Here is a 10,242-nt window from a genome sequence, read left to right on the forward strand (position 1 = left end):
TCCTATCTTATCTGTATTCTTCCACTGAGTTTGTTCAGTGGGGTTTTCAGTTCTAAACTTACCCTTTCTTTCTTCTTCACATTTTATGTGCTTTTTACACTTTATAACATTTGTTTCAAAAGTGTTTTTATTTGCTTATTTGAATGTATTTGTCAGATAATTCCTACATTTCTATCACCTTTTGATCATTTTCTTCTAGCAAGTTGATATTATGATTCATCATACATTGAGTACTTTTGCATTATATCTTGACATTTTGAATTTTACGTTATGAGACACTGGGTCTTGTCAAAGTCCTGTGAAGAATGTAAAATTCATGCTTTATTATGAAATTTACCTGGGTGGGTTCAGGCTGCAAGATCTAACCCTCATTCTCTGGTCTATGGTTCCAATGTCAGTACATTTTTCAAACCCATTACTTTGCTTTACAATTCTGTGCCATATATGCAGCAAAGCTTAGTAAAGAACTCAGGAAAAGGTCTGTTAGCTCAGTTCTTAATGTCTTTTGCATGCTAATTAGAATTAGACTTTTACATGCATAGGCCAAAGGTGAGCCCAGTAGTTCACAAACTTATCAATGGGATTGGTTTTTCTAGCTCTGCCACCTCTCTACAGTTTTCCCCATTATTCTCTTGTTGTTGTTTTTTCAATCCTACAGGCAGAATACAACCACTTCTGTAACTGACCCATTTCTGATTCCAAAAGGAATAAGGAGATATGTAAATATAAATATATAAATATTCATATAGAATAGATATAGATAGACATATGGATATAGATATGAATGAGAGAGAGAGAAAGACAACAGGACTTTCACCTCACTGTCGGAATCTATAGCTCCAGAGAAAATAGACAGAGAGGTTTCCATTTCTTACACTCTTGGCTCCTGCAGGCTGCTATCATTGCAGCTGCTGCTGTCACCACTACTACCACTGCAGGGTTGCCTAGAAACCTATAGTATGAGAGAAAATAAAAATAAAGGACAAAATATTATTTTCCTTCTCTCTCTGAGCTTTAATTAAGTTTTTCCTTACATTTTGTTTTTTTGTTTTGTTTTGTTTTGTTTTGCCCTTCAGATCACTGTAAAGTTCCCCAGTGAATTAAGTTTGGGCCAGGAGATACTAAACGATACAAAAATGGCAGATATACTGCTGTTCTGGAGGTACGTTAATTTACAGTGTTCTACCTTTACCTGTCTGTCTCTGTCTACATTTCGGGTCCTCAAATAGCTGTGCCACATATTCTGTCAAGGTTTTATACTTACATTCTGTAAGAGATAAAAGGGTATTTACTTCATTCTACCAAAAACTGGAAAACTTTCACATAGTTTTCATATATTGCTTTTCAAATAACAAAGGTATCATTTTTATAACTAGAAATATGGACACAAAAAGCTTTAGGTTTTTTGTTTGTTTGCTTGAGACGGAGTCTCACTCTGTCGCCCAGGCTCCAGTGCAGTGGCACGATCTAAGCTCACTGCAACCTCCCAGGTTCAAACAATTCTCCTGCCTCAGCCTCCTGAGTAGCTGCGATTACAGGCGCACAACACCACGCCTGGCTAATTTTTGTATTTTCAGTAGAGACGGGGTTTCACCATATTGGCCAGGTTGGTCTCGAACTCCTGATCTCGTGATCCTCCCTTCTCGGCCTTCCAAAGTGCTGGGATTAAAGGTGTGAGCCACCGCGCCCGGCCAAAATTTAAACCAGATAAATGGGCACTAGTTAATAACATCAGAGGTTTATAAATATAGATAGATAGATAGATAGATACATAGATAGATAGATAGATAGATAGATAGAGATAGATATATCATTGGCAAGTATTTTATTCATTTACAAGATTTTATTTTTCTACATTAAATCAGGCCAGAAAATTTAGCATTTATTTTTCTCATATGTTAATGCTATTTGTATTAAAACATATTATATTTCCACGGACATTCCCCTACTATTAATAGATATTAAGAATTACTTTTATCCAGTCCTTAAAATAAGACTCCTGTTTTTCAGTCCATAGTTATTCACTCAATACTACTGGGTTAAATCTTAATGCCTTTTTTTCTATTCCTTATTCAAAATATTCATTTTAATTATTCTGTAATATAATAGACAAATTTAACAATCCTGTGTTAGCTTGAAATACTGAAACTTAAAGTATCTACTATAAACTATATTAAATGAAACCAAATTCTGTTCATTGTAGTCACAAAACATATGAATATAGCATCTATCATCTACCATCTAACAGTGCTACATGTTAGACCAAAGTACCACATCTTCACATACATGTACTTTGTCAGCTTATGGCTTGATACTGGAATATCTATCAGATATTCAGTGATTAAATGCCTGTTTGTTTTTTCATAAATTATAGTATTTTTTCAGATTGTGCAATTGTCGTTTCTTTTAGAGACGAGATTTAAAGTATTCATGAAAGCCATTGTGCAAAAATACAAAAATTCCAAGATAAAAGGAAAATATTGTTTTAAAATTACAATGAAAATTACATCTTTTATGTTCTCAGGTTGTGAAAAATCTTTTTAAAAATTATCATGAAGAAAATTCAGGTCTTTAAATGTACCTCTACTAGATTGGTGCACTTTTTAACTAAGGAAAAGCTGTTTGTAATCTAGGAACTGCAATAGCTGTCACAATTAATACTGAGTATGTACTCTTTTATCATTTTTGGCAAGGATTGGTGTTTCATCATTTAGACACATCAGGTACTTACATTGTAGTGTCATATAATTTAAATTTGCATTCTTTAAAATGATGAAAAAATAACAAAGTACCGATCAGAAACTAAATTTTAATATAGTGGGAAGGATTCATCCATTGAATTCTATTGATAGAAGATGAGACAGCAATTTAAGAGAGTTTTGTTCATCTTTTCCTTTCGTGGTTGACTAACATTGACATTTTTGAGGTCTTTTATTTCTACGGAATATTCTCTGCAGTCTCCTCTTCAAATATGGCTATTGGCTATGCTTGTGAATTTTGTGAATATACAATTATTTCAAATTAAATACTAACTAAATGTGGCTATATTGTGTTTATACATGTATAGACAAATACAGTGATTCATTATATTGTTAAATTGTCAATGAGAAAATGTGAAATGTGACAATTGTCTCTATGTACTACCATGCTTTTTAAATTAATTTTTAAATTTATATTTAACACATAATTGTACATATTATGGAGTATAGTATGACATTTCAATGCATGTATACATTGTATAATGATAAAATTGGTGTAATTATCATATCCATCACTTTAAACATTTATCATTCTTTTTGGTGACAACATTCAAATACTTTATCCTAGCTATCTTGAAATATACACTACGTTATTATTTGCTTTAGTCACCACAGTGCTTTATAAACTTGGTTAAAATGAGTCCTCTACAGTCAGATTACATATGGATATTCCAAAAAGGTCTACTTTCTGCCACTGAAAAGCTTGGGAACAGAAGTTATACTTTGTAAAGCTAATAATCTATGTCAACATAATCTAAAAAATTGTTCTCAGATGTGCTTACCTCTACCATTCCATTTCATTAATCAGTAGTTCATTCTTCTATCATAAGCTCCATAAATACAACTATTTTAAAGATATACATGTAAACGACGAGTTAATGGGTACAGCACACCAACATGGCACATGTATACATATGTAACAAACCTGCACGTTGTGCACATGTACCCTAGAAAATAAAGTATAATTTTAAAAAATTAAAAATAAAAGATATACATGTAAAACTCATATTTTGTCAAAACAATGCATACATATGCATACATATAGGTAAACAATATAAACAATATTCAAAGGCATAAATGAAAAACAAGTATATAAATCTAACTCCCCACAGTCCTACTCCTCAGTTCTATATCCCTAACACCAGGCAACCACTCAAAAGTGATCTTTTGAATCACTCTACAATTAGTTCTGCCCCAGTTTTTAAATATCGTGCTGAGCAGTATTTTATCAACTTTAGATATTATGTCTCCTTTTCCTCTAAGATTTGACACTCTTATACCACTCCCATACTCCTTGGTTTTGAGGAAAAGGAAGTTCACTCCCTCTTCTTGGGGAATAGAATATAAAAAGCGGCTGCATTACCCCCTTAATGAATAATTCCAGACCATGAGGATCCACTTTTCCTTGAGCCTTATGTTTTCAAACATGGACAGCTGTGTTGATGTTTCTGGATATTAAAACTGGTTTGGACTCATTTATTCTTACTAAATCCTCGAAATGTCTGGACAAAAAAATGTTTGTTACTTGAAAGCACTCTGTTGCTGGTTTTGAGTCTCAGTTTGAGTTTCATTAACCAAGACAAGTAAAATAAGTAAAATCCTAATAATCTTCTGTACAAGGAAAATAATAAACAATAAAAAGGCAACTTACGGAATGGGAGAAAATTATTTGCAAATCATGTATATGACAAGTGGTTAATATAAAAACATATATAAAAGGAACATGTAAAATGCAATAGCAAAATCAAAAGTAATTTAATTTTTAAAATAACCTGATTAAAAGATGAACAAAAGACTTGAATAGACATTTCTCTGAAAAAGACATACAAATGACCAACAGGTATATGAAAAGGTGTTCAATGTTACTCATGATCAAGGAAACACAAATCAAAACCTTGATAAACTATCACCTCACACCTGTCATAATGGCTATTATAAAAAACAAATTTTAAAAAAGATAACAAGTATTGGCCAGGATGTGGAGAAATTGGAACCCTTGTAACAATAATGATGCAAATGTAAAATGGTGCAGCTACTGAGGAAAATAGTATAGAGATTACTTTAAAAAATTTAAAATAGAACTATATGACTGAGCAATCTCACTTCTAAGTATATATCCAAAATCTATAAAATCCGTGTTTTGAAGATATATAACATTTATGTTCATTGCAGTATTATTCATAGAAGACCAGGTATAGAAATAATCTATATCTGTCCTGTATCTGTCCATCAACAGATGAATAGATAAATAAATGTGCTTTGTACATAAAATGGAATGGTATTCAGTCATTATAAAAAATAAATCTTGCCGTTTGTGACAACGTGATGAACCTGGAGGACATCGTGCTAAGTGAAATAAGTCAGTCACATAGTAACAAATTCTAAATTATTCCATTTATGTGAAGTATCTAAAATAGCCAAACTCATTGAAGGAAATAATAGAATAGTGGTTTCCAGGGGCTGGAGGAAGGGAGAGATGAAGAGATGTTGGTCAAGGGGCTCAAAGTTTCAGTTATGCAAGATGAATAAATTCTAGAGCTCTGCTGTACAACCTGGTGTCTATAGTTAGCAATATTATATTGTGCACTTTAAATATTTTTAAGGCGGCAGATTTCATGATGTGTTCTTACCATAAAAAAAGGGAGAGGCACACAGAAACTTTTGAAAGTGATGAATATGTATATTACCTTGATTGTGATGATGGTTTCATGGTTTTATGCATAATATCTATCCTCATTTTATACATTAAATATGTGCAGCTTTTGTTTATCAGTTATACCTCAATAAAGCTATTAAATACAAGAAATCTATCACAACAATGTGTAACAAAAGCTTTATAAAAAATTTGAGTCAATAATTAGAGCTTATATCACTGACTTTGAATTTATTAGTCAATGTCATGGCAAACATTATCCCATGATATAAATTCCATACTGCTATTGTTTCACATACAATGTTAATTTTTACTTGCATATTTTGGTAATCAGTTAGCTTTACTATTTTTCAAAATCCTCTTTTTGTTTCATAATTTCTTTTCTTCTGGAACATTTTAATTTCATACCTACCCTTTCCTTTAAGTCTTGTAGCATTTTAGGAATGATTTTCAAATGACTTTCAATTTCAGCATAGGATGGTTGCACAATTTCCTGGTTTCTGTTCTCTTTCTGTGCCCTATAGTTGTTGATGGTGGCGGTGATGGCTGTTGGGGTGTTGATGTTACTGTTGCTAAAGTACATTTGTATGAACTTCTCAAAGAAGGCATGGCATTTCTATTTTCCTTCTATGACTGAAAATATATTTATCCTATTCTCAAAAATTATTAGCAATCTGGTTGATAATTGAATTATGATGTAGAGTTAATTTGTCCTCAGAAACTTGAAAATAATTTCTCCATTGTCTTCTAGCATCAGGAATTGATTTTTTAAATCAGATTTTAATTATTCCCAATTAAGAGCACCCTCCCTCTCATCCACACACATTTTAAGCTACTGGACTTTTTCTGTTCATCTTTGGAAATTTCAAGATATTGCATATTTATGAGGGTTTGATAGAGTAATTGTTCAGAGCACATGGATGTCTCCATTCATTCTAATTTTCAGTCATTGTTCTGAGCACATGGAAGCCTTCCTTAACAGATAAAAAAGAAGTTTCATTTTATTTGTTTAATATTCTCCATGTTTGTTTCCAATTTTCTGTTCCAGTAACTTTAGGACTGATCCAGTAATTTTCTTACACTTTGTCTTTTTTTATTTTAATTCTTCCCAATCGTTTCCACTGATTGGTATTTTTTTTCTTTTTCGGTTATTATATTTAACTGTTTAGAGTATTTTAATTGATTATTTTTATTTTTTTATTTTTTTTTTATTTTTTTTTTTTTTTTTTGAGGCGGAGTCTCCCTCTGTCGCCCGGACTGGAGTGCAATGGCCAGATCTCAGCTCACTGCAAGCTCCGCCTCCCGGGTTTTACGCCATTCTCCTGCCTCAGCCTCCCGAGTAGCTGGGACTACAGGCGCCCGCCACCTCGCCCGGCTAGTTTTTGTATTTTTAGTAGAGACGGGGTTTCACCGTGTTAGCCAGGATGGTCTCGATCTCCTGACCTCGTGATCCGCCCGTCTCGGCCTCCCAAAGTGCTGGGATTACAGGCTTGAGCCACCGCGCCCGGCCAATTGATTATTTTTAAACATTCACCTCTGTTGTTTCATGAATAAAATATATTCTCTTATCACTTTAAGTATTTTGTTTAGTTTTAATGTTTTCTCTTGATGCTTATGCTATTTTTTACTTTTTAAGTTATTCTACTCAACTTGTTTTCTTTGTTAATTTGTTTATTTTTGTTTTTATGTACTTTGTGATTGGAACTTTTCACAAATAGCTGATGATCATGGCTTTTCTATTTAATTTTATATTTAAGAGTAAGAAAGAAAAATATTTATCAAAGCCTAATAAACATGAATGGATTTGAATTCTCTAATGAATTAATCCTTCTTCAATTCTGTCAGAAGCAACGAGTTTAATTTTTTGCAAAATTTATGAGTGTGACTAGTTACATTTATAAATACCAATTACAAATGGAAATAAGAATAAAAACATGCATAATAGATCTTGATATCTCTAGACCTGAGAGAAGAAGCAAAGTAGATATCCCAAAGGTAATAATTTGGGGAACTACCTTGTGAAAGTACCCAAATAACCTTGAGATACTGGCATTTGAGAATCCCCCCTGAATAAATGCGTCCTTATCTAACCACAAAACTGCTAAGCCTTTCATTTGATGAGCCTGTGTGTGGTTTCTGAGCTTCTAGTTAGCAAAACATCCTCCATATTATTGGATAGATATCAAGTGGAATGGGAGTACAAGAAGAGGACAACACTTCAACATATTAAAATCTGGATTATTTTGGAAAGAGGAGATATGGGCTGTGCACAGGAAGAGTTGATAAAATTTCAAAAACAGTTTGCTGAGGCAAGATTTTCAAAGTAAGTGAAATATTAAAGTTCAAGATATATCTAGGTCATGTAAATTTGTATGCATACCTACAGAAATATTTTCTAATTTTTGTTCTACGAAAATTTTATAAATGTGGGAAGAACAATTTCTTTTTCATGTACACATGGACATTCCTAAGCAAACTAGATTTTTGAAATACTTCATTACATTAATAATTTAGTACTGTGGCTAAACCCTCAATATAGAAATATATAGTATATAGAGTTTCCTCGACTATTATAAAAACCAATTTTTAAAAGAGATTCATGAAATTATTATTCTATAGAGAATAAATTGTGAAATCCTGGTTTTGTGCAAATAGTGAAAAAAAGAAAAGACAAATTAGAAAAACATAAGTTTATGTGAAAAATTAGAATAATATTTATTACACAATGTTATTTTTGTAAATTAAGGCGAAGTGTACAAAACACTATCTGCTAAGATACATGCATGTTTAAGGTTGTTTCCAACACAAGAATAAATGCTTATGATGTGGAAGGGAACATAGCACAGGTAGTATTTATGAGGGTCCTTCCACTAACTCAAAAGCTTTGAGAGACTGTTGGTCAACATGTAACAAATAGGACTGGTTGGGCACGCTACAAAAGTCATATACTTTTCTTCTTCCTTTTTTTTTTTTTTTTTGAGACAGAGTCTCGCTCTGTGGCCCATGGCACAATCTCAGCTCACTGCACCCTCCACCTCCCGGGTTCAAGGGATTCTCTTGCCTCAGCCTCCTGAGTAGTTGGGATTACAGGCATGCGCTACTATGCCCGGCTAATTTTTGTATTTTTAATAGAGATGGGGTTTCACCATGTTGGTCAGGCTGTTCTCAAACTCCTGACCTCGTGATCTGCCTGCCTCGGCTTCCCAAAGTGCTGGGATTACAAGCATGAGCCACTGTGCCCAGAAAAAAAATCATATATTCTTAAAAAGCAATCTACCTAAGAAGGCAAAGAAGGATAATTTACTTAATTAAAGGAAAAAAATCAAAATATTAACTCTAACAAGAGATAAGCCCTTTGTGCCTGGGGATAAATAGAAACCAGTAAGAGCTTTAATGTGTGTGTGTGTGTGTGTGTGTGTGTGTGTGTGTGTCTCTGTGTGTGTTCAGTGTCATAAGCATAAAAAGTCTAGAACCACATTTCTATATTCCTGTATTGAAATATTTCAGTCCCTCTAAACTTCTAACCCTGCTGTGACTGATTTGTGTAGCTGTACAGGTGACAGAGGAATGTATTCTCCTATTGTTCATATCTATTGATGTAAAATTTACATCAGTATAATGCAACTACCTTATTTGTACAGGTAAGTGTGTTTTGAAAAATATAAATATCCATATAAACACCACCACAACCATTTCCATCACCATAAAAGTTTCTCTTTGCTTTCATTCTTTTATCCCCCACTCATGAAAACCACAAATATAGTTTCTGTAACTGTAGATTAGTTGTGCTTAATCTGTAATTTTATGTAAATCATATATTCTTTTGAATCTAGTTTTCTTGTTAAGCATAATGTTTTTGAGATTAATTCATGTAGTTTATACATTTTTTTCTGAGGTGTATTTCATTTTATATGCATACAATTTGTAATCCATTGAGCTGTTGAAAATTATGGCTCTTTCTAGTTTTAGGGGTTAGTATGAATAAAGCTACTAGGAACATTAGTGCATAGATCTTTATGTATATAGGTGTTCTGTTTTCCTTCAGCAAGTATCTAGAACTTGAATAACTCAGTCCTATAATATGTTTGTGTCTAACTGTATGAAAAACTGTTAATTGTTCCCCGAAGTTGTTGTACATTTTTTATTTCCATCAGCAATATCCTGAGTGTTCTAGTATCTCCATATCCAACTCAAAACATAGAATTGTTTTTGTTAACGAATTAAGTATGTCATGGAATTTTAATATGAATTTTCTGAAGGAAATTATATTGGTAATTATGTAATAATTATGTAATATTATGTAGTAATTATTTATTAATCATTTTGTGAAATGTTTCAAATATTTTGTCAATTTTTGATTAGATTGCTTTTGCTTATCTTGAGTACAAAAGTTCACATTATGTTTTGGAGTAAGCCCTTTAGTGTACATATATATATCTCAAATGTATATATTTATACAACCAATAAAATATTACTCATAACATATGTACAATTGGAGGTCCAGGAGAAGTTAGAGAATGGAGCAGAAAAAAAATTTGGAAAATAATAGCTAAGAGTTTTCACAGATGATAAAAATATAAACTCACAAATTTAAGATCAACAAATCTCAAGCAAGAAAAATACAAAAGGAAAAATATCAAACAGATACATAATAGTGAAAATCATAGTGAAAATACATCACAGAAAAAGCATTTCACAAAATCCAAGATTAATTAATGATTAAAAAACCTCTCAGAAAACTAAAACTAGCAGATAACCTCCTCAACTTGATAAAGAATATCAACAACAAACCTACAGTTAATATCATACTTAATGGTGATAAACTTGAAC

The 10,242-nt window shown here is 32.3% G+C and overlaps 1 long non-coding RNA gene across 1 annotated transcript; it reads left to right on the forward strand.

Annotated features, from left to right (window-relative positions):
- Positions 1 to 1,076: 1,076 nt before the first annotated feature.
- Positions 1,077 to 3,041, forward strand: LOC115893180. The gene is made up of 2 exons (XR_004053119.1): positions 1,077 to 1,162; positions 2,525 to 3,041. It is a non-coding gene; the product is annotated as an uncharacterized LOC115893180 (long non-coding RNA).
- Positions 3,042 to 10,242: the final 7,201 nt, after the last annotated feature.

The sequence above is a fragment of the Rhinopithecus roxellana genome, chromosome 14 (genome assembly GCF_007565055.1).
Source record: "Rhinopithecus roxellana isolate Shanxi Qingling chromosome 14, ASM756505v1, whole genome shotgun sequence".
Classification (NCBI taxonomy): Eukaryota; Metazoa; Chordata; class Mammalia; order Primates; family Cercopithecidae; genus Rhinopithecus; species Rhinopithecus roxellana.